Source organism: Pinus tabuliformis, chromosome X, assembly GCF_031772625.1.
Source record: "Pinus tabuliformis cultivar Carrire ecotype Pingquan chromosome X, CPIR1, whole genome shotgun sequence".
NCBI classification, from domain to species: domain Eukaryota; kingdom Viridiplantae; phylum Streptophyta; class Pinopsida; order Pinales; family Pinaceae; genus Pinus; species Pinus tabuliformis.
The window spans coordinates 594,851,740-594,859,152 of record NC_142308.1 but is presented as its reverse complement, the minus strand read 5'-3'; positions in this window follow the sequence as shown (position 1 = coordinate 594,859,152).

Sequence of the window (7,413 nt, the reverse complement as noted above, 5' to 3'; positions counted from 1 at the left end):
GATACTCTATCAAAATATATTCCGCTAGAGTAATTTTGGTTCTTAAAACATCATTAGATTCAGGGTGTAGTGACAATTTCACATGAACGCATGCATTCCATTAAGCTTAAAAAGAAGGATGCATTGCTAGTGAAATTAGATTTGTTCAAAGCTTATGGCTATGTTGATTGGGTTTTTTGAGAATGGTTTTACTTAAGATTTGTCTTTTCATGATGGTCGTTATTGGATTATGTCTTGCATCTTCTCTACAAAACTCATTGTTTTAATTAATGGGGTATCATTTTGTTTCTTCAAGGAATCGAGGAGGTTAAGGCGGGGTTTGCACTTTCCCCTCTATTATTCTTGTTGCTCATTGATGGTTTCAATAGAAATATTTCAGAGGCGCACTCCAAAGGGTCTTTCTCAGGGTTTAGGATCTCAAAAAACATTTCCATTACCCACCTTATTTTTGTGGATGATGTTCTTATTATTGGGAAGGTTTTTGTTATGGAATATAAATATTTACGACATATTTTTCTATTTTGGTGATGTCATAGAAATTAATGTGTAGATTAATATTGCTCATGAAATTTACTAAATCACAAGACTTGAAGCTACTCTACTGATATGCGGAAGTTAATTCACCATCTAGAGCATAAATCATAGACATGCAAAAGGAAACATCACACATGCACAAATATTTATCTAGGGGAAAGAAACTGCTCAAAACCCCTTACTATCTATATTGCATTAATCTAAGAATAGATATGAAATACATATGCTTGCTCAAGCCTAAGCACACCCTACAAGTGTATAGTTTATCCCTCTACCTGACTGAATGAATTTGGAAAACACTTAGCCAATTTTGAAGCCCTCTAAGCTCCTATTTCCTTCTGTTGTTCCTCTGGGAAATTGGCGCATGTTATTTAGGAATTTCCCACTATTGAATTGCGCAATTCCCTAGGGTCCTTCCTATGACTACATGCACCACCTGTACACGTTGGAATATGGTAAAACTAATAGTGCATTGCCTTGGAATCTCCATCTCAAATGGGTAACTCGAATTCTCTGCATACAACAATTATTTTGGGTTGATTGATAAGTTAACTAGTTGATCACTGAGTGTGGTGGAAGTTCCACTTCTACATCTTGATCTCCACTAGTTCTTCTGACAGTTAGAACTATTAAACTAACAATAACTCAAATTAACTGAAATATATTGCTACAAATTAGAAATAAAACATACTAAATTAAACTCAAGCTTCCCCATCTCGAATTAGCTGAGTTAATTGAGTGACAACTTCCATGTCACCTTAGTTAACTACCTCCAAGATTTCTACTGAAATAGAAATTCAAATTTTCTCTAGTTTGACCAAGGCAAAGTCAAACTGAGATTCTCTTGCTGAATTTTCAACACTCCCTCTCATCAAGAACGATATTATCAACCACCCCTATCCTGCACCTATTGAAATCGAACCTCCCTCTTAACAAGGCCTTTGTCAAAATACCAACATCTTGTTCCTTTGTCAGAATGTACTGCAACAACATAATCTGCCTCTACATACAATCCCATAGATGGTGACACCAGATATCAATATGCTTGGATCGATCATGAAAAATAAGGTTCTTAGAGAGTTTGATGCAAATCTGATTATCACAGTAAATAACAGTAGGATCCATCATCTAAACAAACAAGCCAACAAGTATCTTTCTCTTCCAGATTGGCTCACATGTTGCTTGACTTGTAGCCATGTATTCTGCTTCTACCGAGCTGAGTGCCACTGATTTTTTTTTCTCGCTATATCAAGAAATCATTGTAGACTCAACACTGAAAATTCCACCTGATGCACTCTTTCGGTCTGATGGACTTCCTACCTAATCTGCATCGATGAAGCCCCACAACTGCACTTCCTCTCTCTATCTGTACCAAATTCCAAACTAGGTAGTGCCTCTGAGGTACCATAGAACATTCTTAGCTTCCCTCCAAAAAAGTTAGGTTTGCCTAACCATAGCTTGACTCAGTTGGTTGTTTGCAAAGCACAAGTCTAATTGATTTTTCACAAGATACATGAGTGAACCCACCAACTGCCAGTAAAAAGTCGCATCAACTTCCTCACGAGAAGTGGCATCCTATTTCCTCCAGTCGGTCACTAGAGAAGTCTCCATGGGTTTGCATCTGTCCATGTGGAACCTCTAAAGTATCTCATTGGCATACTTCCCTTGAGAGACAAATAGTTTCCCAACACCTTGCCATAAACAATGTAAAATTTGAAACAGGAACTATAAACTCAAAATAGGAACTTTGGCCAAAAAACCCCCCAAAAAACATGAAAATAAGTGCTAAAACAAAAATTTTGTATACTGGAACGATTGTTTTTTTTTTTTAGGGTCAATTTTCAACATGTTTTAAAAATCGCACTGAAAATCAATATTTTGTGCAAAAAACACCTTGAAAACGAAAAGTGTTGATACTGGAATGATGGTTTTTTTAGGGTCAATTTTCATAGTTTTTTAAAAATGGTAGTAAAATCAAATTTTTATGTGCAAAAGACAGTTGTTTTTGAGGAAAAAACACAGTACTGTTTTTGGTAGGATAACATTTTTCTTTCCTAAGTATAATTTCAACATGTTTTAGTAATGTCGATAAAGATAAAATAATGGGATCTGAAACACATTAAAGTTCTATTAGTTTTCATCCATGTTGTTAAACATATAATAACATGACGCCAAAGATCGCTAAAATTCTAATTGTTTTCAACCATAACATTAAAGATACAAAAAAATTTGGAATTTTTTCAACCATAAAATTAAAAAACCATGACATTATGAACAAATTACATGATTAAATTAATCAAAATGTCATTCTTTCTAGATTGAATGAAACATACATTATATCTCTAAGTTATTGTTGCATTGTAGATATTCTAAACAATAAAAATCATCATAATTAAAACATATAATCCAACAAACATAAAAATGACTCATAGCTTCTGATTTAACACCATATGGAAATAAAAATTTTTATTTCAAGATACGATGCAAACATTAGTTATATAAACTGTCTTTGACAATTATTCAAAATCACTCATATTTTTTTGCACACCATTAGAATTCACATCTTCAGATGAATGACTAGATGTAGATGAAGATGTTCCATATTCTTCTCTTTCATCAACTAGTACCCCATCTGAGTCCACATGCATGCCCACCATTTTAGGTTTCAAAATTCTTTTGGATCTACGACTGGTTTTAGCTAACTCCCATCTCAACATTGTTCCTTCTAGTAACAACCGTTTTAGAATCTCTATCGTCTTGAAGCGGAGATTTACTCTCTTTGTTAAATTGAATTCATAAACAAGTATGTCAACATCCTCCAATATTAAGAGGTTTGTGCAGTGATGATTTATATTTGTACCCTTTCTTTTTCTCTTTCTGCCAATTTTTTTATCAACTACCATCTTTGGCTTATACAAACCATTGAATGGGTGTGTATTTGTGGCATACCAATGCACTTCAACACCTGTAACATCTTCATTTTCTATAATGACCTTTATAACCTTAGCAAACTAGAATGGATAGCCATTGGGATCTCCATCTACTAGCACTGTGATCATGCAACCCTCCTTAATATCTTGTACTGAATCCCTATAAATGTCTACCATGGCTTCACGTTGTGCACAAGATCTTATGGAACCAATATACATCTCTCTTTCCTCTTCCTATGAAGAATTAATAATACCTTGCGATTGTTGTTGTTCAATAATGTTTCTTTCCTCATGTTCATTTGACACATTTTGTGTCCAAATAAATGGATTTTTCAAAGGTATATCTTCGTTTGTTGTTCTTGAAATGATGTCACTATGATTATTGAAAAAAGACTCCCACCAAACTAAATCAACAATATCAAAGTACTCATATGTATATGTAATACATTTTTTAATTTCTTCTAGGAAATCAAAATAATTTATATCTCTATTATGTCTGCGTGCATTATGAACTTTTTTTTTTTTTAGACAAATTTCGGTTGCTATATTAAGAGCTGAAAAAAGGAGTCAGTTCTCCATACATACAATACTTTCTGGATATCATGGATCAGAGGAATTACAAAAAGGGTCCCTTACTTGATCCTTGTTCTAGTAGTTCTGCCTCTGAAACTTCCTAAACTACTATAAATCCTAACAAATTGCAAAGACCAAAATTTACATCTACACATCATAATTAATCTATTTCAATATGACTGATCTGCCTAGGCGTGGACTCTTCCGGATTTGGGTCTGGATCCACCTGTTTTGCACTGGAGGAGCCGGGAGCAGCCTTGTTCTTTTTATCCATCATGTACTGTAGGATTGAAATCGACTCTTCTGCATGACTACAGTGATTCACCAAGTTTCTGAACTGTTCATGGAGAGAGGACACTCTGTGCAAAAGAAGATTAATTTCTGCACTGTATTTCTCATTAAGAATCCTATACTGGTCCTCCATGATGCGCTGCTGCGCTCTTAGCTCCTCAAATTCTGCCTGAAGGTCTGCACAATGAAGACAGTCTTCTGAGCGATCCATGTTTGTCTCAGGCGACTTCCTGTTTGAAATATCAGCCACTGAAACTCGAGTCTCTAGAGCACGATTGTAGCTGGGCGAGGCAGCTACTATAACTCGAGCAGGCTTGGTGGATGGACAGTTCTCTTGAGCGCTATGCCAAATACTGCAGTGCCAATGCTTACCCGGACCACTTTGCCTAATGCGTTGATGAGATCTATTCTCTGTTGTATAAATAGAATTGGACTGCTTGCTTCGAAGGCGGGAAGATGCCGAGTTGGGCTTCTTGGGATTATTGCTGATCCGCAGAGTGATCAGATGCAAATCTTGCATAGCATGGAGGATCGATCTGAAAGGACAATCCACGCCTGAGAGCCTGTGCCTTCTCGCGTTTTTAGACGGGTTCCTGATTGCATATCTGGGCAAAATCCTACCCACATGTCCTATTCTGTCGCCGGCACAGATTACTTGATCTATCCCACTAGTTCTGTCAGCTGGGGACCACGTGTTGTTGACTTGATATGAAAGGGTCATGGCAGTGGTTAGAATGTCACGCTGGAATTACAGCACAGACTGCCAATGGGCCTTTCGCATGCACTGTTGGCATGCTTATCCGCTTCCTTGTTCAAACTGCGTAGGATGTGATGATAACTTACCTCTTCCATTGTCTCGTGAAGGATTTGGTTTTGCTGATTTATCTGTTGGAGGAGTATATTTGGGGTGCTCTGTCGGTGTGCCATAAGTCAAATGCTTATTGAGGAATCCCCGAACACCGCTGCCTTCTTTATCCCAAGTTTGATTAGTTGGGTGAGTCCTTGAAACAGGGCTAGTCCTTCAGCTCTATTGTTGGAGTTCTCCCCTAGCCCCCATTCATATTGAAGGATGCGGTCTCCATTTGCATTACAAATAAGGCCCCCTGCACCTGCCAAACCCGGATTCGACTTTGATGCGCCATCAAAGAATAAGCAGAATCTATTGCAGTTACTCATCCAGTTAGAAAGTTCCTCTTCCTTCAATCTCAGTTTCCATGCGCTATTTGCTTCCTTCACCTTTGTCCCCCTCCTGCTGGTTTCCTGAGCACTGGATATGTTCTCCAGAATGTAGCTGAGAAGATTTCTCTCCTCTGTACTGTAATTTGTTGCATCAATTTTTCCATTAGTGTGATTTGTTATTGATTCTAGAGCCAACATTTTGGCCTTATGGCAAATTTTCCTGGTACTGAATCCTTTTTCTTGGAAGACCTTACCATTTCGCGCTAGCCAAATGCGCCATAGAAGTGTGAGTGGTATGGTGTTCCATACTCTTTGAGCCAGTTGGCTTCTTTTCTCCTTCCAAGGACAGTTCTTCCTCCATTTATAGATCGTTTCTGCAATTGTATTCTGGGGTTCCCATGGTGATTCTCCAATTGAGGCCATTTCCTTCCAGCATTCACCAGCAACCGGGCAATCAATAAATAAGTGCTGCATTGTTTCCTCTGATCTGCAACAGTTTGGGCACCTAGATGGGCCCATTATGCCTCTCTTTATTAGATTTTCCGTTGTTAATGTTTTCCCTTTCAGAAGAAGCCAAATGAAGAACTTAACCTTCGGGGGTGCCTCTGCTCTCCATACTATTTTCCAGTGGTTCCAGAATTCCTGTTGATAGGTGTTGTCACAAAGATATTGATGTCCCGCTTTAACTGTGTATTGTGTTCCAGATGGATCCCATCAATACCCATCCAGTGAACCTTCTTGAACCGGAGCTTTGCTGTGGAGGAGCGTCTTTAGGGCGATGAGGCTGTTTTCCAACTCATTGGGGGGGTCCGGAAAATTCCAGCCTATTCAGGCATGAGTATGGGTATCCCATTTTGATATTTGGGACAGGTGGGAGAATCCTTTATCATTGAGCCAGTTTATGATTGGGATTGCCTCTGCTTTGGATCCGATAGGCTGCTGCCCGAGGATTTTGTCTATAGAGAAATTGATACTGTTTCCCCCGCCTAGGACCTTAGAGATATTTTGATACATGAATGGTATTGCCTTCTTACAAAGATGCCAGATTTTTGTACAATCTCTGTTAGGGATATTAGACTCCAGAAGCTGCTGCCTTGTACAGTTTAGGTATTTTACCTCCAAAACCTTCTTCCACCACACTGTAGGCCCTGTGATCAGTCTCCATACTATTTTTGCTCCGAGGGCCAAGTTGAGAAGCTTTGGGGATCTGATGCCCAATCCTCCTTTCTCCTGAGATTGGATTATGTTCTTCCAGCTTACTAGATTGAATTTGCTTTTATCCGTTTTCCCTCCTTGCCAAAGGAAGTGCCTGAGAACTCTTTCCATTTTCTGATGGAAAGCAGCTGGAGCATGATATAAAGAAAAACGGTATATGGGGAGAGATGCAATACCTGATTTTAGTAGAATTAGCCTTCCTGCTGGGTTCAACCACATTGTGCCCCATTGCTGCACTTTCCTCTTTATTTTATCCAGTATCTCATTCCAGGTGTTAGCTTTCAAGGGCCCCAAACTTACTGGCATTCCTAAGTAGGAGAAGTGGTTCCATATTAGACTGCAAGTAACTCCAAATATGCTTGCTATGCTGTGGATGGTATGATTTGCAGTATTCCATCCATAAATGCAACTTTTTATCTGGTTGAATTTCCCTCCTGAGTAATCCATAAATTGGTCCAAGAGCTTTTTAAATCGCCTTGCTATTGTAGTGGATGCTCCTCCTATCAGCAGAGTATCGTCTGCAAACTGTGAATGATTGATGTTCTTTGCTCCATGTTCGATCTCGATGCCAGTGATTAATCCTACTCTCCTGTTATAGTCCAAGACTTGACTGAATGATTCAGCCATGAGGATGAACAGATAGGGAGAAAGCGGGCAACCTTGTCTGAGACCACGGGATGATTGGAAGACT